The 23366-nt window shown below is 37.1% G+C and overlaps 1 protein-coding gene across 2 annotated transcripts in view; it reads right to left on the bottom strand.

Annotated features, from left to right (window-relative positions):
* FILIP1 (filamin A interacting protein 1) overlaps positions 1-11403 on the bottom strand; it is a 179420-nt gene extending 168017 nt beyond the window's left edge. For both annotated transcript variants that reach the window (XM_077770239.1, XM_077770234.1), the window contains exon 1: positions 11320-11403. The gene's annotated coding sequence lies outside the window, so the exon portion shown is untranslated. The remainder of the gene's footprint in view (positions 1-11319) is intronic.
* Positions 11404-23366: the final 11963 nt, after the last annotated feature.

Here is a 23366-nt window from a genome sequence, read left to right as displayed (position 1 = left end):
AGATGTGAATGGTGATGTAAATAACAGCATCATTGGAATTTGGGGGAAGTGATGCAGGGAAGAAAGCTATGGTGAAATTGAGACAAAACCAAGCAACTATGATCAATATTTCCTTTTGGAGTAATGTGGGTAGTATTGATGCTGATAGGGAACTTCAATGGTATTCATCAGCTGGAGCTGTCAGCAGACACATTAATTAAATGGCAGCTGTTGCTTTACCACTTGTAGGGGAGTGGAGCAATCCCAACTCCAAAATAGATTTCTGAGAACATTTCCAGCTAATAAACCACAATAAGAGCATGGTTATGTTTTTTTTTTTATGAGCTTTTCAGTGCACGAGTGAAAAGATAAGTGGCAAATATTTACAATTAGTCTGTATCAATAGTTGTCTTATACCACTATATTTATTTTTTTAAGTAAATATTTATGCCCAATGTGGGGCTCAAACTTACAGCCTCAAGGTCAAGAGTCACATGTTCTACCAACTGAGCCAGCCAAGTGCCTCATTATGCCACTATATTTAAAGTAAGAGTTTTAGTCCGTTATTGGAAATACATCTATATCCTGCTAATCATAGCTAGAGTACAGCTTCTATTCAGTTAGTTATGAGTCAGTTATTTTCTGATATTCTAATGGACATTTTAAATGTTTGTTGACTTTTAATTTGTATCATAACAAAAGCAATATGTGACCAAGAAGGTTAAGAGAATACTGAAAAGCAGACAGATGATCACCCATGGTCACTGATTGTTATTCCTATGTTTATAAAAAAACAATTATGTTAAATCCAATCAATGGAAACTTGTCAGTAATGTTTACTTTCTCAATCCCATTATATTTAATGGATTCAATTTAACAAACACTTATTGAGCACTTATTTTGTACAATGTGATTCTAAAAATCATCCCAAGTCATATCAGAATCTATTTATCATGTTTCTGTTTAAAATTTACAAGTAAATACTGATCAGAATAATAATAATCTCTGACTTTCTGTTTAGATTCTATTGCTTAGAATAATCTGTGTTACAGGATTTGCCATTGGTGATTTTCATCTTGGTAGGGTTCATTTAACCCGACAATGCTTATAGATTTTCCCCTACACGTGAAAAATCCTGCTCTTTAGAACTTCAGACTTACAGAATCAATCAGAAAATTAATTCTATACGTGCTGCCTAAAAATGAAGACTTCAAAAGGTCTAGTCAGTTCCATGGGACAGACCAGCTTGTTTCCAGTGCACCTGCTGCCATAGAAGAAGTCAAGCAATTAATCCCTTCCTGTTGTTGCTGATATCATGAGAAGTTAATGGGTGGTATGTAAGTCCCAATAGGGGAATCCCAGGGAAAATAGTGAAGCCAGCCAAAGTCACAGGACTAGGGGAAAAGTCAAGGGTCTGAACAGGAGACTAGAGTCTGTGGTTAGAATTTCCACTGAAAGATAAAAAGAATATGCGCCCAAAAGTAAGGCAGAAGATATTATATCAGTCCACAAGGGCAAGAAAAGACAATATACAGAAACAAAGTCACTGGCAAAAGGGAGCACCTTTGAACAGTCTCTAAGAGAATAAATTGTCTCCAATTGGCCCACTTATTGGGAAAATAGAGAAAGCAAGGACTCAATCTTTGGTCAAGCAGAAAGCCCAGTCAGTTATCAGAGCTCTAAGGTCAGCTACCACAAGACCCCTTGATGCTGAAACAGGGAAGCAGCTACCATTCAACACCTTACAGTCTCAGAGTTAGCTCCAGAACAGCAAAGCCATGAAGAGCTTAAGATGACAAACTGAAGAGTCCAATTGCTTGACTCAAATCCTAGATCTGCCACTTACTTGTTAGGAGACTATGGATAATTCCTTTAGTCTTTTTATCTGTAAAATGTAGAATATATGAGTATCCGCCTTGTGGGGTTGTAAGTGCCTAATATATACAAAGCACTCATTAAATACTAGCTACATTAGGGATGCCTGGGTGCCTTAGTTAAGCATCTGACTTCAACTCAGGTCATGATCTCACATTTCATGGGTTTGAGCCCTACAGTGGGCTCTATGCTGACAGCTTGGAGCCAGGAGCCTGCTTCAGATTCTGTGTCTCCCTCTCTCTCTGCCCCTCCCAGGCTCAAGTTCTGTCTCTCTCTCTCATAAAAAAAGCTAAAATATTAGCTACTTTATTGTTTATAACGATCACGTGATAAAAATAGTAGTAGACTGGTACTCAGAGGAATTTGTAACTTCTGCTAAGGGACGTCTCTTCCTTCACCCTCAGTACTATCTTCTTTTAAATGATGAGGTTGTAACTAGATAACTGGTCCTCAACTCCAGATGCACATTAAAATCATATAAAATCTTCCAAAATAGATCAATACTTGAGAACCTTCTCGGGAGCTTGAATCAGAACCTCTGGGGTATAGCCCCAGACATTTGAATTTTTAGAGCATCCCTGGTGAACCTAACGCACAGAGCTTTGAGAACCACAAAACTAGATGATCTGATAATTCCAAGTGAGCTCAGAGCTCAGCTTCCTGCTGGGTATGATTGGCTTCAAGACCAAAGCTATATAATCATCAACAGTGTGAGACTCAGAGCCCCCATTCCTGCTTGAAATCAGACTAGGCACAGAAGTACCCAGAGAACTAGAAGCTCTTACAGAATGTTTTAGATAACTCTTGCATTAATATGATAAATTGTTAATATCTTCCATTTAAGAGGCTATATCAGTTTTGTTGCCAAGAGAAATATAGAATAACTGAATGAGAATAAAGAAAAATAAACTTCCAGAAGCCAGCAGTCAAGCCCTTTTTCTCTAATGAATATAACATTAATCCTCTCTTTCCTTTGATACTGTTACATCTTTTTACATAAAGACAAGAGATGACAAAAGGGAAGTTCTGAGTTTATTTGTTGTAAGGAAATCAGGAGAGATCACGTGAATGAAATAGAGGACCTGGATGAAATAGGTCACTACTTTTATTTTGGATTAAATAAACCTGTGCCACAGAGCAAAGAGTATATTTGCTTCAGGAAGATGTTTATCCCATCAAGTAAGCAGTAGTGGTATAAGTCCTGTGTATTGACCAATAATGAATGTTTATCTGTATGTTGGAGGGGGTAGGGCATCAAGGCGTGCTAATATATTTTTGACAAGATACTGTTTACAATTCATAGAATACAATTTCTCAGAGGGTAGAGATTCATTCTGTTATGTGCTCACTTCACATGAAACATTTATGTTACTGGAATATTCAATCTCATCACCTGGGATATTGGATACATAGAGTATTTATGGACACTGGCATAAGAAAAAGCATAGCATTATCTGTTCCATCAAAATTTTATTAGAATTTCTCTCCTTTTACTTCAGACAATCCACGCCATACATATACATAGAAACTCAAAAATTTTAATTATATCCAAGTGATCACACATTTAGCATCATTAGTGGTTAACTCCTGGTTAATAAAGATAAAAGAATTAAATCAAATATCCAATAAAATAGTTCACACTATTGCTCCATAGGAGCAAACCCTAGCTGAAGCATCAAATAATTTTCCTTAAACTATAGCAAGCTCTCTGGTTTTTTTCTGAGGGAATAACATGCTGCCAAATTGACAACACACTACCTAAACAGAGTTTTGGGGAAACTATGAGAGCTCTTATATAGAATGAAATGTTCTATCCCCTCCTTCCTTGCCTCTTCCAACTGAAATACACACACCACCAAAGACTTCTTCAAGGAACACTGCTACCAACCCTTGGGATAAGTATTTTGTAGGACTCTCTCTTGAACACACTTAAACTGAATACTTACAACCAAGGCAGAGATCTGCAGAGCATTTCAAATGTTACTACAGAAGGTGGAGTTCTGAGCTGTCAACAGAGACAAGGAGACCAAAATCCCCATAGTATCAAAAGATCTGGCTACAATAGCAGCCTTAATACCTCATAAAAGCAAATGTTCCATGTCACCCTCTCCTAGGGAATCACACTGCCCCATCAATAACTGTAGAAGAATAGCTTCTGCACTCCAGTACCGAAGCCTGGCTCTTCCTGGGCTGCCCAACTCCAGGGGCCACAGAAGCCCTTCTGTTTCTACCTCTGGATCTGGGAGAAGAGTCCCCACTTGGCCCTGAATCTCTATGTTCTCTGCTGTTAGTGAATCTTTTCACACTGCAGGAGCACCTGACTCCCTGCAGTGTCTACATTCTACAACCTTCATTAAAACATCTCAGAGTCACCTAGGTGGAGGTCTTCCTTGAACTAGTGCCTACATTACAAGAAAGTAGTTGAAAATATGGCTAGCTAAGTCAAATTGCCTAGGTTTGAATGTTCACCTTACCAATGGCATGTTTCTTACCATCTACCAGCCTCATCTTTCCAATCCATAAAACAGAGATAAAACTAATGTCCCACAAGGTTGTTATGAGAAGTAAATAAAATCCTCCATGTGACATGCTTGGCACAATGCCTGGCACAGAATATCTCCAGTACATGCTACGTAGTATTGTCATCATTTGTATATACTAAATAATTATATATAGCCATATTATATAGATGATATGAATTTTACATGGTTATTATTATTATATAATGTATCATATCATTATATAAGAATTGGGATTCATGGGGCGCCTGGGTGGCTCAGTCAGTTGAACATCCGACTTTGGCTCAGGTCATGATCTCATGGTTCATGGGTTTGAGCCCCATGTAGGGCTCTGTGCTGACAGCTCAGAGGCTGGAGCCTGTCTTCGGATTCTGTGTTTCCCTCTTACTCCGACCCTCCCCTGCTCACGCTTTCTCTCTCTCTCTCTCTCTCTCTCAAAAATAAATAAAACATTTAAAAAAAATTTTTTTAAATGAATTGGGATTCATATGCCCAGTCATTGGTAGGAACACCTGGTATGTTGGGCAATGATCTCTGAAATGAACAGCATACAGAAGGTGGGGATATGTAACCCAAAGTTGAGAAGCCCCTGAGGAGTGAATTCTACCAATGCAGCTGGCTTCCTTATGCACCAGAGCAAACAACAGCCTGTGATCAAAGCAGTTGGTTTGGTGATGTCCAAACCAGAAGATGATATCTATTAAGACAACATGTGAAAGTTAAGCTTATGTGTAAGGCCCCTCCCTCACCCAAATACCAGGCTGCTCAAGTATGTATCACTTACTAAACAGTTCTTGAAACACAAAGAGGCTTGAATATCTCCAGTGTCACATTTCAAGATTTACAGAATAATTAGGAAAAATGTGAGCTGGCGAAACTCTTCCTGGCTCACCCTGGCAAGCAGACCATCTTTGTTTTCCAGTAGTGTGTGTGTTGTCGTCACAGTAACTGTGAGGCTCCAAATGCAGGCCCAGGGCGTCATTTCCTCATGTACTTGGGCTGCCACACTGAAATAGCATTATGAACTCAGCAATGCCTCTTCCTTTCCTGTTGTGCTGTGGTACCTCAAAGAAGCAGGCTCTAAAGTGAATTACTTAAGACGTAAGTATATTAAAGAGATATAAAAAAATCCTTTTACCCTATTACCATATCACCTATGACTTCTGTATGTCTGTGTGTATATGTGTGTGTGCGCCTAAAAACCTTACTTATTTTTTTTACAAAGATCTTTTAGATAAACAAGGCAAGTTGGCAGTAACTTGATTGTCCTGGTGATGTCAACAGTCTAGTTTTTAATCAAATTGTCTTTCAGCTTTAAATCTTCAGCAAATCATTTTTTAAAGAATGCATTTGGCCAACTCTGATGCGTTCAGTTCATGGATTTCTTACACCTTTTCCTTACAAAGATAAGCAGCAGATAATTCATTTCTTCAGAGTAACTTGGGAAGATTGCAGTTACAATCAATTGTTGCAAAAGCAAAAAAAAAAAAAAGACTTTTTTCAAGTGTAGAGCCAGTCAGGTAACAATCATCATGTTCTTCTGTATTTCAGTAAAGAAAGTAGGTGACAGAATCTGAGCAAGAAAGCAAAAACAGAAAAATCCCTGAACCCTAAGGGCTCAATAAAAGTCAGATCACTTGAGATCAATTCTGCATTTGCTTTAAAAATTTTTAGTCTGTCTTTCACAGACCTCAGAAACACATAAATCACCCAATATTATGCACATTGACACCATTTCCCAAAAAGGAAACGCAACACCAACCTTCCTTTGACTTTTCAGGGCTGCTATGGCTTAAAAAAGCCCTCAGGGACTGGGGTGCTGGTTAACGTCCTGTTACTTCATTTCTGCTGGGAGTTTCTCAAGTTCTGCAATCAGCTGGTTAGCGGCCAGATAGCGCTGACTGCTCAATTCACGTTTGATTTTCCTTATTCCAAGTTCTTCCATAACTCCTGCCTTGCCTTTGAAATCAAACTGCCTCAGCTATTGCCACAGGGAAAGTAGAATTCTGCCTGTACTCTTTCCCCTTCGCTGATTAACCAAAGAGTAGGACTGACCATTTAAGGGAAAAGAAGACCCTAACCCGATGTATTTTCCTGAGGTTCCTATATTTTTGCCCTCAAATCTTGATAATGTATTCTGTAAAGCCAGGAAAAGTTCCTATTTCTTTTCTTCCTTCTTTCTTTCTATAGCAAGGTTTTCATTAAAGAATGACAATTCTAAAACTCAGTTTGCCTTATGTTTTCGAAACTTATCCTTTCAATTGGGAAAAATAAAGCAAATGGTCGGGTTGAAACCGTAACTACCCGACGTAAGGTTTGTTGGAGCTAAAGCTACTAAGAGACTTCTCTGTTTATAAGAGTGTTTCAAATATTTTTGTTAAATTAAATATACAGAATGGTAAGTACCGTATAATACACACGCGCACATCTTTATGATATAAGGAGTTTTTTTGTTTGCCTTGGAATATACTTTCTTGTCATGTTTAAGAATGAATAGGATTAAGGACAATGAATAGCAAGAATTCATTTCCATTTGGTAAGGTTAAAGCTAGTGTGAGATGACCTTTTTTGGTCTTTTCATTTTTATCTGTTACTAGGTTAGTAAAACAAAACAAAACATCTAAGGGAAGAAATAAAGAGTGATAAATATAATAGTATATTTTCTATGGAGGAGGAAGTCTTCATTGCCATACATTACCCAGTGTCGTAGGCTATAAAAGAGGCACCCAAGCACTATGTATAAACATACTTTTATCTCCAAGTACAAATATAGAAACCATAGAAGAGTCCATGGGTGATTTTTTAGCCTTTTTAGTAATGATTCTATAAGACAGCAGACTGCTGAGAGATAAGGGAGGGTTTGAAACATAAATTCCATACTAAATTATTGGCTGGCGTTCAAACTATGTCTGCTTAGAGTACCCAGCAGCAAAATATGTCCCAAACAAGATTCCAAATTTAAACAATACATTCTTCTGCCTTTCCTATGATCTATGAACTTGAGCTCACAGACTGTCTGTATCTAAGAGTTTTGTGTGCAACAAAGATTAAAATAAACATATAACCACATTTAAGATGTGATAATAAAGCAATAATAGCTTAAATTCATTGAAAAGTCTACCAGGCAACTAACTTTTGTTAACTCATTTAATCTCCAAAACAACTCTATGAGGAAGATAGTATTATTATTCTCATTCTACAGATGAGGAAACTGAGGCACAGAGAGGTTATAGTGAGTGAAGATCTGAATCCAGGCCATTTGACTTGTCTGTGCTACTTGCCTTCCCTACCTCCTCATTTATACCCATATCCTTTTTATATTTTCAACTCATGTTTAAGGAAACAATATTTTATTAGCTTACCTTTCTATTCCTACATATATATTTAAAATAATTAATGTATAAAGAAATTTGTTACAGTCTTTTATATATCATATATCTAACAAGTTGTTACCAGTGTTCTCTTTGAAATCTTTCTGCTCAAATAGATCTCAACCTAAGCTTTCCCCTCACTTCTCAAGCTACTGCTTTTCTAAAACCCACATGTATAGAGAAATAGCATGAAACAAATAAGTAAAAATATGGAGTAAGCAAGCTCTGTAGAATCTTATTTCTTAAAGCGCCTGTTTTATGAAGAAATGCTTATCTTCCAAAAAAGAAACACACAATCAGCATTAGTTTAGAATGTGTATTTTGCCACCACGTTATACTTCTAAAAAGTAAATTTAAAATATAACCATAGGAAAACCATTGCTAAATGAATATATTAAATATTTCACAAATTTCATTGGGAAAATCCTATAATGATTCTTGCTAAACACATGTAAAAGAGTAAATTTAACTTCCTCGGCTATCTGAAAATATAAAGAGAATGCCTTTCTTTTGGTGGGCACACAAAAAATTGCTTCAAAATCATAATTCATGTTTTATCTCATACAGTGCCTTACTTAGAGTCTTCATAAGTGATTAAAAATAAATCTGAAAAATGTCTCTATTTTTAAATATCTAGGGAAAAAAGAAAAAAGGATCACAGATGATATTTAAATATTTTAACGTTCCAGGCCAGACTGTTATCCATGATGACCCACAAAATACCATGCTTTGAATGAACAGTACCACATTCATTGTAAATTGAATCTGGTAACAAAAGATGGTAAAAGTTATGAGTTATAGCATTTAGGTGGGTAGATGCATACATAAGCATGTATACACACAATCTTTATATTTAGTTCTTTCTACTTTATTCTCAAGAGGTATATCATCTCTACAATCAAGTACATGAGTGTAGTAAGAATTACTTGTAACTTCTCTGTGCATGTTAAAGCTATGAAGACCTGCCTTGAGAAATTTTTGAAATAAAAAGTATTAACTGCACTGTAAGTGGCTTTTCTTGATTTTATACTTATTTATACTTTGTCATGTACTCATCATCAGAAATCTAGAGCCAAAAAATGTTAATAGAACATCCACAGTGTGCATGGGAATAAAAAGTTCCAAAAACAAGCAATGCTTGGGACAATGCTTTGCACCTAATTGCTTCATTAAATTGTTCTGAACTTAAAGACGCAAACCATGTCTCAATGTTCCTTAATTGTAACGGAGCACCAAACTGTCTAAACTATAAAGGAATCACTTCTAAAAGGTATGGTCAGGGATTCATTGTGAAAGTAGAAGACACTGATCTGGGCTTTAAAGAGTGGACAAGGTATCTACAGGAAAAGGCAGGAAAGGTATTCCAAGCAGGGGGAATGAAACAGGCAGAGGTGTAGCATTGAAATGTACACTGTGTATGTGTTTGGAGAATGGCCCCAAATCTGACATATCTGAAGCAGAGGACACTTGTTGAGTAGTGGGAGGTGAAACTGGAAAAGTTAAGTACATGCCAGATGATGGAAGGTTTTCAAAATACCCAGTCTAGGTGTTTGGCAGCAACCAGGAGTCCCAGAAGATAACTGAAGAGTAGACAAACAAGTAGAGCAATGTTTTAGGAAAATTAACCCTGTGGTCATTGGCAAGGTGGTTTGGATGGCAAGGAGGAGTGGTAGGGGGGCCAGGATTGTTACAATCCTTACTGAGATTAAAGAGAAGTAATCTCAGTAAAGAGAGTAAAGAGAAGAGGTCTTAGTGTGGTAGGAGATACAAGAATGGAATCTAACGTCTTGTAAGGCAAAAGGGAAAGGTAGTTTGCAAAATAACATAGAAATGTGAACCTGAGTGAACAGGAGAACAGAATTTGCAAAGTTCATGGAGGGTTTAATTGTTCATACTGGAGGGAAGCACATGGTCTAACCTGCGCTATTTTTTATTCTCACGAGTAAATTTACAGCCATGAAGACGATGATACTCAGAAATCAATTCATTGGGAAAAATAGATTTCACTCAGGGCCAAATGCTGTACTCAGTTATCTGCACACTGTTCCACTGACTCCAAAAGAAATTACATGCCTAGAACTAATGGCAAAGTTTGGCTTTACACATACAACTGTAAGCCAACAATGTGACCCTTCCTAAGATAAAAACAAGAAAAATGTAAAGCATTTAGTTCTGACTTTTCAGAACTTTTTCAAGACGAAGATACTTCATCTCCACTAAAGCACCAGGAGTTTCATTCTCTGATACCAAGTTTACCAGAGTGCATTTTGCACTATCACTTGTATACATTCATTGTATATGATTAGCTTCATTTACTTCATAAACTAATCATGCAATCAGAAGTATGAAGCTTTGGACATTCTGAAATGTATATACTATTTCTTTTACCTGTACATTGAATATATAAGCTTTAATGAATTTTTCCTACAATAGGAACACGTACTGAAAGAGTTGATACATCCTTATCTGTCAATAAGAAACATGTTCAAAACTGGTCTTGGGTAAATTCTTTGTTTAGGTGAACATTATAGACTCAAATAATTCCCTCTCAAAATGTGCATCTGTATCTTTTATATTACCCTTAGAATATTCATCCAAATCATCATGTTCACATAAAGGAACCAAATTTCTTATGTAAATCTAGCCCAGTTATAGACACTAGGTCTCAATAATTATATCCCAACATTCAGACATAACTTTTGTCAGAATCAGTGTGAAACTGATCACTCTAAGCACTTCTGATAAAATCACATAGCGACTCATGGAAGGGGAGACAATATACCAACAGATAAAAGGAGGATTTCCTTTACATGATAGTAAACCCACACATATACAACTTTAGGGTTTTTTTCTAAAAATTCAATTTCTATTTTAGGAATAATCTGTTTTATCTATACAAAAGCAATTACTCAGTTTATCATCTTCCAAATCACAAAATAACATTCTTCTGAACGGTTTGTTTTCAACAGCTGCAAAAGTAGTGATTTTACAGCAGCCATGTTTTGTGCCTAGTCAGAAGCATTTGGGGTGAGTGTAACGTAACCAGGTCAGAGCCAGCACAAGGTGTACCAGTGTAATCAGAGAATCAGGCAAAGGGAGAAGCAGATAGCAGGGCGTCTTAAGTACAGCAATACAAACACCATGCAGGACTTCCCTCTCATTTACCGTACAAGCTGCTCAGCTAGTTTCAGTAAATGAATGTTATTTTGCTCTTAGGGACAAGATCTCTTCCACTGTTTAGCCGTCTTAACTGCGAAAGGAGCTGTGAACTTGTCCTTTGCCGAATTTCTGTTACCTGCCAAAGAATGATAACTTGGCAGAAATATTGTGATGACTATTAAAACATCATAACAATCTTTGTGTTTATAAAGGAATTGGTATAATTCTGAGAGAGATGACAGTGCTGACTCTTTAAAAATAATTCACAATGATTATGATAATTCCTTAAATGTGTTATCACACAGTGGAAACAGTAAGAATCAAAAGACACTGACAACACAGAATCTGAGAGAAAATGCTTCTTGTAGAAGCAGAAATTTCTTAAGAGAGTAAATAGCTATTTATTTTGGTCTTACCTGACGGCAGCTTGTTTAACCAAGGGTATGTCCTTTATGGAGGTAGTTTATCCTTTGAAGAACCCAGTGGCTTGTCCCACAGCCCAAGAGAGACTGGAGTCCTGGAAAACTATCCAGCCCAAAAGAATACAGAGGAAAAAGCTTTTCCCACTTTCTTTCCTAGGACTAGCCAATAGCTGAAGTCATGCAGGAAACTGAGTAGAGAGAAGGGGAAAGAAAGCAGCTTCTTCTCCCTGAAATCCCGATCAGCAGAAATTGGAGGCTGTTGTATATCTCCCACCCAGACTTTTGTTTAAAAGTTTTTTCAACTGTTGCTAGGTGTTGTTGGGTTCTGAGATTAGATTTCTCGTCTTCTGCTCCCTTCACAACACTGTCGGAGCAATGACTTTGTTGAGGAGCTGAGCTCGCGCGTGCTATATTTAACCAGTGTTCTCAGCAAGTCAAGCCTGTCAACAGCTGAGAAGTTTGGAGCCGGCTTTACTCAGTTCCTCGGCAGCTGGGTTATCAGTGGATATAGCTCTGCTCACCCTGTAAAAGATTTCAGGGAAACCGGCAGACCCTTTTAAGGACTTCTGCTCATTACACAGAGGTAATTATTATTTGAAGCTCTTAAATACAAAATGTGGTTTGGGACTTTAAATATGAAGAAATAGCAGCAGTTGTCTTGAGCAAAGCAATTTTACCAATATGCAGTATTTTTCTCAATTAGGCATTCTCAGATAAATGTTCTTAAATTTAAAAAGCCTTTTAAAAGTGTATCACAATTGTTGGGAAAATTCACAGAAAGAAATCATACCAGAGAGTATTTTACATTGGTGTTTTACTTTCATAGCTAGATGACTTATCCTGTCATATCAGACTTGATCAGCTTAAATACCTGAATGTTATTAAAATAAGGTTAACATAAAGGAATGTCTGTAATTTACCATGTTTTTGAAAGGAGTAAAGTTAAGAAGGAAACTCTTAGCATTCTCACTCAGGTCATTCATTCAAAGTAAGAAATGGAGAATGCTCCAGGAAAACCAGGACTTGAAACACCTCTAGCTGTTGACAGCCTTGTCTCATCATTAACCCTCCAGTCTCCAAAACCAGAGAGGGGTCACTTCTACCCTGCATTCCCACATGAAGAGTGTTTCAAGATATTTTATTTGCTTTACGTTACATCCTAAAATAGTATGAATCTGCCAAGATTAAGACTTACTTGGAAAAAAAAGTGTGTTTAACTAGTTTTGGGGACTATCTTATTATATATATGTAAGGGGAACTAAGAGAGATCCCTTTAGCCACAGATAAAGTAGGAAGGGACACACACACGCACACCATTATTTGTTAACACACTAGAGTACTGCCCTGACAAAAACCTCACCATCACTATTATAAAGGTTAACCCTTTCTTGAGATCAATTTATCAGTCTTATGATACTCTTTTTTTTTTTTGACATGCAAATTGATATTAGACCAAGGAGACATGTAAAGGCATGGATTTAATATTTTGAGCATTGCAAATTTGTGAGAAGTGCCTAATGTGCTAGATAACCCTAATGTCTCTCTGGGAAAGGCTATATACCACTTTCCACAAGAGGGGTGTGTGTGTGTCCTTTTTAAAGAAATGACCCTCACCTCCAAGGTTCACTGACGCCCACACATCTTAACCCATTAGAAAACATCTCCGTTCTTCCCAACCCAGCCACCACACTAACAGTATTCATCCTTTCCTCTTAATTTACTTACTACTATTCACATATAAAATTGCATTTGTTCAGGGGCGCCTGGGTGGCTTAGTCGGTTAAGCGTCCGACTTTCGCTTAGGTCATGATCTCTAGGTTAGTGGGTTAGAGCCCCGCGTTGGGCTCTGTGCTGACTGCCAGCTCAGAGCCTGGAGCCTGTTTCAGTCTGTGACTCCCTCTCTCTCTGACCCTCCCCTGTTCACGCTGTCTCTCTCTATCCTAGAAGTAAATAAAAATATTTAAAAAAAATAAACAAAAAAACATTTAAAAAAAATTGCATTTGTTCAGATTCTTAGTCTTTTTGGGTCTGGGCCAAACTTGATTTTTTAAGAAGACTTCAATTAAGATGGAAATGTTCTTATGTGAAATTAACTGACTGTTCTGGAACACTAATGGCTCCTTTAGACACAATCTATTCACAGTTCCTAAAAACTGGATTCTGATAGGAGACAGAAGTGTGTGACTGGGCTAGGACATAGTTTAGAATCACAAGGAAAGGTTTTTAAAAATTACAAAGGGTTGGGGTGTGGAGAGATCATTGTTTGGAAAATGTACGTACCCTATGCAACATATCCCACCAAGCTGAGAACCATTACACTAAAGAGGACTCCAGGAATGTATCATTTCACTCTTACTAAAAGTTCACATTAGGAGTGCCTGGGTGGCTCAGTTGGTTAAGTGTCCAACTTCAGCTCAGGTCATAATCTCATGGTTCATGAGTTCCAAGCCCTGCATTGGGCTCTGTGCTGTCAGCTCAGAACCAGGAGCCTGCTTCAGACTCTGTGTCTCCCTCTCTTTCTGCCCTTCCCCTGCTTGCGCTTTTTCTTGCTCTCTCAAAAATAAATAAACATTAATTTTTTTTTTTAAGTTCACCTTATAGGGGCACCTGGGTGGCTCAGTTGGTTAAGCGTCCAACTGAGGCTCAAGTCATGATCTCATGGTTCGTGGGTTCGAGCCCTGCATTGGGTTCTGTGCTAACAGCTAGCTCAGAGCCTGGAGGCTGCTTCAGATTCTGTATCTCCCCCTCTCTCTGACCCTCCCCTGCTCATGCTGCCTCTCTCTCTCCCTCTCTCAGAAATAAATAAAACATTTAAAAATTTTTAAAAATAAAAGAATAAAGTTCACGTTATAGATGTCTCCAATCTAAAATGAAGCAGAGAAGCTTACAGCACAAGTCAGGATAACTGAGAGGAAATAGTCCACTTTACCTTTATGGGCTTAGATAATTCCATCATAAGCATGAGAGCTATTTCCTCTCTATCTATCCAGACAATTAGGGTTCTCAGTGTTTTTTTTTTTTTTCTTTAGTGAAAACCTAGTTCTCCCACCATTGTTTTCTATAACACTTGGATTAGAGGTCCATTATTACTATTAGATTATTTTAAACAATGTGATGACAAGTAACAGCATACAGAGTATTTTATATAATTAGATACTATTGCTACCTTCAAATTATGTTCTTTAATTATACTAGGCATACATGCTTGTTTAACTAAGTATTCCACAATGATCAGTTTCCCTCTCTATCTTACCCATGCACATGTGTGCACATACATACACATGCATTGTCTATCCTTCTTTATAAAGTGAATTCATTTTGAATGAATTCCTCCGGGAACGATTATTCAGACAAAAGAATTTCCTACATAATCCACAGAGGAAGTAGTGCCATTAAGAGCTATTAGAAATTTGTGTTTTGTATACAGTCAATAAGGAACTGATTTTTCAACACATTTTGTTAATATATTGCCATTCAGCTGCACCCTTTTCCCACAGTCTTAAGTGTGAGCATTCTAAAAACATTTGATAAACTTACAACTATAGCTGGATTTCCCAACTGAAGAATGATTCATTATGAAACTTTTTAATATGAAGATAGGTTAATAATATCAATGAGAAAAAAGCAAATTAATTAAGAGAGTTGACACATTATCTCTACATCCATTTCTAAAACCATTTCTACATACATCTACTTTACTGCATCGGTGCATTTAAAGAGGGACAGTGATTTTTTTTTTAGTAAAAAATTAATCAGTTTAACATTTGATTCAAACTGAAGGTCAGGGGTAGGGAGTCATGAAGGGAGTTTCCAAACAAACATCTCTATTATTGTTTATTGCTTGGATATAAGACTTGAATATAAGATCCAGGTAGTAGAGAATATTTCCTGTTTGTTCCTTACTGAATACTCAAGCACCACAATAAATGTTTAATAAATAGGAATGATTGAAAGAATGGGTGCCTGGATGGCTCAGTCAGTTAACTGTCCGACTTTGGCTCAGGTCATGATCTCACAGTTCATGGGTTCAAGCCCTGTGTCGGGCTCTGTGCTGACAGCTAGCTTAGAGCCTGGAGCCTGCTTCACATTCTGTGTTTCCCTCTCTCTCTGCTCCTACCCCACTCATGCTCAGTCTCCTTCTCACTCTCAAAAATAAATAAAAATTAAAAACATGTTTTAAAAAAGGAATTATTGAATGAGCAAATTAACATATGAAGATGAAGAAAACTTCAGAGCATGTTATCCAAAACTTAATGAAAAATGTCTCTAGGTTCTCTAGACACAGCTGGGTCATTATTACTGCATATAAAAGTTGTAGAAATAAATTCATAGGTTGTAAAATAGTTCTTTTGAATTTTGTTAAAATTTCAAGGGAAAGTTAATAGATGTCAGGATAAAAATAAAAATGCTTATGTAACACTTACTATGTGCCAAGCACAGGTCTAAGAGCTTAACATATAATAACCCAGTACTTCTCAGAATAACCTGGCTAGACAGGTATCATTGTCCCCCATTTTACAGGCAAGAAAACTGAGGCATAGAGATATTGACTAACTTGATCAAGGTTACATACAAATAAGTACTAGACTCAGAATTTGACCTAGAGAGTCTGGTTCCAAATATTTGTGTTCCTAACCACATATTGTGTTCCTAACTGCCTCCTTACATTTAGTAGTCCGAGTATCCTGTTCTTGGCAATCAGTGAGAGTCAAAAGATACAGGCTTTGCTATACCTGAATAAATATGCTTCTGACCAAAAAAATGTATTTAAAATTCTACAGCTTTGAGGCAGATAGAAAAAAAATGGCATAACTACATGATCAGCATAGTAAAATGAAAGCTCATTGGAATTGAAGTCCTGTTGAATACCAGAGAAGAGAAAATTGGACTCAAAAGAAGATAATTGCTTTGAGAAAAAAAAGCATCTATTTTTAAGCAGAGGATATGAGCTGTTCAGTATTCTCTCTAAAACAAACAATGCATGATGTTCTATGATGAATGAGTTCACTGCCTAATGAAATTCTAAAATTACATTCTAAAAATATAATTTTGGCCTATGATTTGATAAGCAATTTTTAAATGTTTACGAGCTATGCATTCACAACCAAAACTTCTCAAAGATGTAACCAACAACAAGAAAAAACATAGGACAATATGCAGTGACCGTGGGGTGGCACCTGGGTGGCTCAGTTGATTGAGCATCCAGCTTCAGTTCAGATCACAATCTCATGGTTCATGAGTTCAAGCCCCACATCAAGCTCACTACTGTCAGTGCAGAACCCGCTTTGGATCCTCTGTCACCCTCTCTCTCCCCCTCCCCAACCTGCACTCTCTCAAAATGAATTTTTTTTTTTAAAAAAGACAATATGGGAGATGGCAAGAGAAATCATCATACATTAACTAGTTCTTTGATATCAGAATGATATTGTGTTATACTTGCTGTAGTCAAGTTCTACAATTTAAAAATACTTGCATTTTCTATTAATATAGATATACTTGTATTTAGATCTTACAAAACTTTAAGAGAAATTGTGCTACTGCTTTGTAATATCTACACATATTCGTAATAAAATAACTACTTTGTCCTGTTCATTTAAAAACAAGTACTGCGTCACACCTACATTTATTCATACAATATTCAATTAAATCATTTATTTTCCCAACAGCTTCAGAGAAAAGAGAGACAAGACTAGGTTTTCAGTAAGTTTTAAGATTATATTTTTGCATTTTACATGAGCAAATGAAGCATTTAGATGCTTGTATTAGACATTAAAATCCTCACTTCCGGGCGCCTGAGTGGCTTAGTCGGTTAAGCGTCCGACTTTCACTTAGGTCATGATCTCACGGTTTGTGGGTTCGAGCCCCGCGTCGGGCTCTGTGCTGACTGCCAGCTCAGAGCCTGGAGCCTGTTTCAGAGTCTGTGTCTCCCTCTCTCTCTGACCCTCCCCTGCTCACGCTGTCTCTCTCTCTCTCTCTCTCTCCTAGAAATAAATAAAAATATTTTAAAAAATAAATAAATAAATAAAATCCTCACTTCCTATTTACGTGCTTGAAATTGGGTGAATGGACTTTAATTCTGAAACTTATAGGACCATATTCTGCAGACGCTTATAGATCACATGCATCCTACTTTACAACAGAGTCAGCTAACATTATCCTGAGTGTATTTCCTTCTTCCTTCCTATTCCAGAGTCATCTCCCACTCAAGTTCCATGCTTTAATTCTTAGTTGTACTGGATGAATCTTGACAATTTTCTGCAAGGGGATGGGGCATTTGCTCTTCAGAAAATAGACTCTGAATTAGGAAACCAATGATTGGGCAGAGAACCATGAGGAATAATGCACATTTCTCCACAGAGCTTATGGATCTGTATGTATACACTATATAGATAACTACAGCTCACTCTGCAAAACAGTCTGCCTTGAAAGCACAGTGGTTAAGACCTCTGACTCTGGAATCAGGCAAAGCTACTTTGAATTCAGACTCCATTACTTATTACCTGTGTCAACTTAGCAAATTACTTTATTCACCCAAGACTACCTCTTCTGTAAGAGTAATAAAAGAATTTCAGACTACTTATAATGGCCAAACACTAGAAACTTTTCTCTGAATCCTTCTGCAATTAAATGGGTACATTGTCATGTAGTCAGACAATGGCATGCTATACAGCAAGGAGGATGAACAATCTACAACTATATGTAACAATATGGATAAATCTCTCAAACAAAATGTCAAATGAAAAAAGCCAGACCCAAAACAATACATTGTATGAGTGCATACACACCAGGTTCAAAAACAGGGAAAATAGATCTGTGGTGTTGGAAGTTAGAATAGCAGTTACCCTTGGGAGGTGGGGACACAGCCAGCAACAGGCACAATGAAGGCTTCTATGGCATTGGTAACATTTCTATTTCTTGCTAGAATTTTTGTCTGTTGTAATTTAATAAACTTTTTGTGTTATAATTTAATAAAAATTTAAAGTTAAAAATAATTTAAAATATATAATATCTAAGATTCTTTTCCTTCTGAAATATTTACAGATGAAATAATGTAGTATCTTAGATTTACATGAAAATAATTCAGTGTGTGCTAGGAATTTACCCGAGGGATACAGAAATGCTGATGCATAGGAGCACATGTACCCCAATGTTCATAGCAGCACTCTCCACAATAGCTAAAACATGGAAAGAGCCTAAGTGTCCATCAACAGATGAATGGATCAAGAAGATGTGGTTTATCTATACCATGGAATACTACATGGCAATGAGAAACAATGAAATCTGGCCATGTGTAGCAACATGGATGGACCTTGAGGGTGTTATGCTGAGCGAAATAAGTCAGGCAGAGAAGGACAAATATCATATGTTTGCACGTATAGGAGGATTAGGAGGAACTTGACGGAGGAACAAGGGGGAGAAGAAGGGCGGAAATGGTGGGGGAAAGGGAGAGAGGCAAACCATGAGAGACTCTTGAATGCTGACAAAAACTGAGGACTGATGGATGTGGGGGGGAGGGGGGATGGGCATGGAGGAGGACACTTGTGGGGATGAGCACTGAGTGTTATGTGGAAACTAATTTGACAATAAACTATTTGTAAAAAAAATAAATAAATAAAATAAAATAAAATGAAGATATCTTGATTCTCAAAAAAAAAAAAAAGAAAAAGAAAATAATTCAGTGTGAGGAAAGGAAGGGAAGAGGTCAAGAGAATAATGAAACAAGATTGACCATAAGTTGACAGCTGTTGAAGCTAGGTAATAGGTGATCATTATTCTATTCTCTCTACTTTCATAGAAATTTCCTCAAAATAGTGCTTACTATAAATGTTTGTCATGATTTTAATTATGAACATTAATATGGCTGTCATCTTGAAATATCTGTATAACCTGAACTCTGCATCGAATCAAGTCTTTACATGGAAATCACATGGAGGGGCATCTTCATGGCTCAGTGATTCAACGTCCAGCTCTCGATTTCAGCTCGGGCTGTGATCTCACAGTTTGTGGGTTAGAGCCCCACATTGAGCTCTGCATTGACAGCAGGAAGACTGCATGGTATTCTATCTCTTCCTCTCTCTCTGTCCCTCCCCTGCTCACGCGTGCACTCTTTCTCTCTCAAAATAAATAAACATTTTTTAAGTTGAATAGGAAAAGAGAAAAAGGCAACTAGAAAGGACTGCCTGAAGCAAATCAGTCCTAAAATCACTGGAAGAACAGGCTTCATCCTTGATTTTATCAGCAAAACTCAGTATCATATTGTTCTATTTGATAATGAAAAGGAAAAATATCAAGAAATGAAAATGTCTAGGCAGCAAAAGCTGTGGGCCGACAACTAACAAGCAGTTTGTAAGAGGAAATGTGATCACAAGGGTTCAACACTCAGGGTGAAAAGTTCAGGGTGAGAAATGCTCAGAGATACTTGAATTTAATATCCATTTTACAGCTGAGCAGGCCTGTGTGCTTAATATTTGCATTCCTTACTTCTTTCATCTGAAAATGGGTAATCACTCACCTCCCAGGAGAGCTGGAACATTATAATCAGGGACAAGAAAATGAATATCTAAATAATGAAATAATGAAATAATCTAAAAATTCTGTGCCTCGAAGCTTTCCTTTTGGTCACCCATCTTCAGGACTAGAGGTAAGTTAACCATATGAGGAAATGATGAGAAAAATTTTCTTCAAAAGACTCATGTTCAGCAAGTATGAAAATGAATGTAGAAACTGGAATCATTAGGTAGAGCAAAGTAATAAAAAAGTGAATGAAAATTACAAAGCAGTAATTCTTTAAAAAATAAATTGACCACTTTAAGACAATCACAATATCCTTGCTGACTCTTTAACCATTAAAAATAACATTACAGAAGAATATTAAATTATTTAATGACTTGAAAGAAATTCACTGAAAGTTAAATGAAAGTAGCAGTCAATAAAATAGCATTAATGAATTAGTGTTATTTCATTGGGATAGATATAGATGCAGATAAATAAATATGATATAGATATAGGTATTTCCTCATATACTAGGCATACGTATTTCTACAGAAATACATAAATATATGCATATATGTGTATACATGTAAATGTATATTTATATCTGAAATACATACCATAATACTTACATGGTTATCTTTCCATATGTTTTCTGAAACTTTTTAATTGACATTTTGTTTTTGTAGTAGGAAAATAAGATTATTTAAAATTATTTTTCACTGGAGGGGTTTTCCAATATTTTGAGGAGGTAGAAACATACAGACCTTTGTTTGGCATGACTTCCCTTTCTTGTTATTATTCAGGATTTCAGCGAATTTGCCTCAAGATAATTTAATAATTAAACAAACAAATACAGCTGAATTTTGTCTGGTGTGAGTCTGGCATTCAGTCTCATTTATTAAATTCGTCTTGATATTTGCTCACAAGAAAAAGAAAAATGCCATCTTTTCATGATTCTTTCAAAATGAACGAGGGTTGCTTTGCTCTCCATGCTTTTTCTACTCTTTCGCTTCCACGTCTTAATTCTTCATAACATTACATCACTGCGATTGCTTCTACAACTTTCTCCTGTGGCATTTTCCCTCTGAGCCATAGATCGTGTTTGGGTTCTGCCTGGAAATTGTGCAGAGTGCAGACATTCTGCATAGCGCAGAAAGGGGGAAATGTTTTCACCTTCAGGGCTTACCTGAGGAGAGTGTCCAGCCATTGTACTGTTGTTGACTTTAAGTGATAGGGGACGGAGAAACACTTTTTGCACTTCCCCAGCAATATCTGAAATATGACATCACTATCTGAATATGTCTTATAGGAGAAAGAGCCCTGGGAAAAAGGAGACTTTCCTCTGACCTCAACTGGCAAGATAATTTTTAAAAATGACATCATCCCTCTGAGTTTATTTCTTCAATTGTCAAATACAGATAATGGAGTTTAATCTACACTCCCCCCCCCACCATTCTGGACCCTCCACCACCACCACCACCTCGCAACTGCCAGTCAGAGTACATCAGAGGATGGGGAGCCAGTGTCACAGAGCGGGAACGAAGTGTGAGGGGGAAAAAAAGGCAACAGGCGTTCGTGGGGTCCACTGCCATCAACTTACATCATCTAAAATTATTTTTATTGCTTAAAATTATTTCTGTTGCCTAAAATGTATTACTTGTTATAACCATTGTTTCTAACATAAACATCTTTTTTCACAAAACACAATTTATTGCTTAGGTTTTTATATAAAAGTTTAAACTATTAAAAACACTGTAAAAATTGCAAACATAGGAAAGCAGGAAGGTTTATTTTCAAAAATGCTGATTATAACACTTGTAGCCTTGCTAAAGGGGAAACAATGTTACAGTTCCAGGGCCAAATTAGCTCATTTATGCCAATAAATAGTATTCCAATGTTGTAGGTCTGTGTGTGCTTTAGAAATTCTGTCATCTGTAAAATAGGTGCAGTTCAATGTAAGTTTGGCTGACAGCATTCATCAGAAAATGAATACATGCATTACGGAAGCAATGGACATAAGCTACACACCAAAACTATAAAATCTCCAAATGTTTCCAGGTATAGATACTTAGACGAAAACAAGAGGATAGGCTTTGAGGAGGGAGGTGACAGTGAGTGGTGACAGGAGCGTAACTCATCCTACTGTTGAGTCAGACCTGCAAACAAGAAGGCTGGTCGGACACTAGACCAGCTTCCTTGAGAAAATAAATCCTACGTTTGCCTTTGTGGGATTCAATCAAAATTTGCTATAGAATTTATGTAATAAACAAGGAGCACATACTCTGTGTAAGGCACTTGGAAGCAATGGTTCTCAACCGAGAGTACTTCTGTCCCCCCAGGGACATCGGGCAATGTCTGAAGACACTTTTGGTTGTCACAATGAGGATTCTACTGGCATCCAGTGGGTAGAGGCCAGCAATGCTGTTAAATATCCTCCAGTGCACAGGACAATTGCCCAAAACAAAGAATTATCTGGTCATAGTGTTAATAGTGCCAAGGTTGGAAACCCTGCATACACTACAGGATCAAAAAACAGTAACATAGAACTACCTTATGACCCAGCAATTGCACTACTAGGTATTTATCCAAGGGATATAGGTGTGCTGTTTTGAAGGGGCACATGCACCCCAATGTTTATAGCAGTGCTATCAACAATAGCCAAAGTATGGAAAGAGTCCAAGTGTCCATCGGTGAATGAATGGATTAAAAAAGACGTGGTATATATATATATAGAGAGAGAGAGAGAGTACTACTCAGCCATCAAAAAGAATAAAATCTTGTCATTTGCAACTACATTAATAGAACTAGATGGTATTACGCTAAATGAAATTAGTCAGAGAAAGACAAATACCATATGATTTCACACATATGAGAAATTTAAGACACAAAACAGATAAATGTACGGGAAGGGAAACAAAAAAATATAAAAACAAGGAGGGGGACAAAAACATAAGAAACTCTTAAATATGGAGAATAAAAGAGGGTTACTGGAGGGGTTGTAGGAGGGGGGATGGGCTAAATGGGTAGGGGCATTAAGGAATCTACTCTTGAAATCATTGTTGACTATATGCTAACTAACTTGGATGTAAATTTTAAAAAATAATAAATTAAATTTAAAAAAAACAATTTAACACCAACAAGAACCGCCCTCAAGAGCTTAGAGTCTGGCAACGAAGATGAGGCAGATATGCAGCAAAATGGACAAAGCAAGAAAGCTCTAGAAATATCCAGAGGGGCACCTGGGTGGGTCAGTTAGTTAAGCATCAACTCTAGACTTCAGCCTCAGGTCATGATCTTGTGGTGCCTGGGTTCAATACCCACATTTAAGCATCAATTCTTGATTTCGGCTCAGGTCATGATCTCATGGTTTGTGGGCTTGAGCCCCACATCGGGCTCTAGGCTGACAATGTGGACCCTTCCTTGGATTCTTTCTCTCTTCTCTCTACCCTTCCCTCACTCAAGCTTGTGCTCCCTTTCAAAATAAATAAATAAACCTAAACAAAACAAAACAAAAGCAAAAATCTCCCTTAAAAAAAGAAATATACAGA

This window comes from Crocuta crocuta, unplaced genomic scaffold (genome assembly GCF_008692635.1).
Source record: "Crocuta crocuta isolate KB4526 unplaced genomic scaffold, BGI_CrCroc_1.0 scaffold270, whole genome shotgun sequence".
NCBI classification, from domain to species: domain Eukaryota; kingdom Metazoa; phylum Chordata; class Mammalia; order Carnivora; family Hyaenidae; genus Crocuta; species Crocuta crocuta.
Note: the sequence above shows the minus strand (reverse complement) of the source record. Positions and strands in the feature narration are given on the sequence as shown.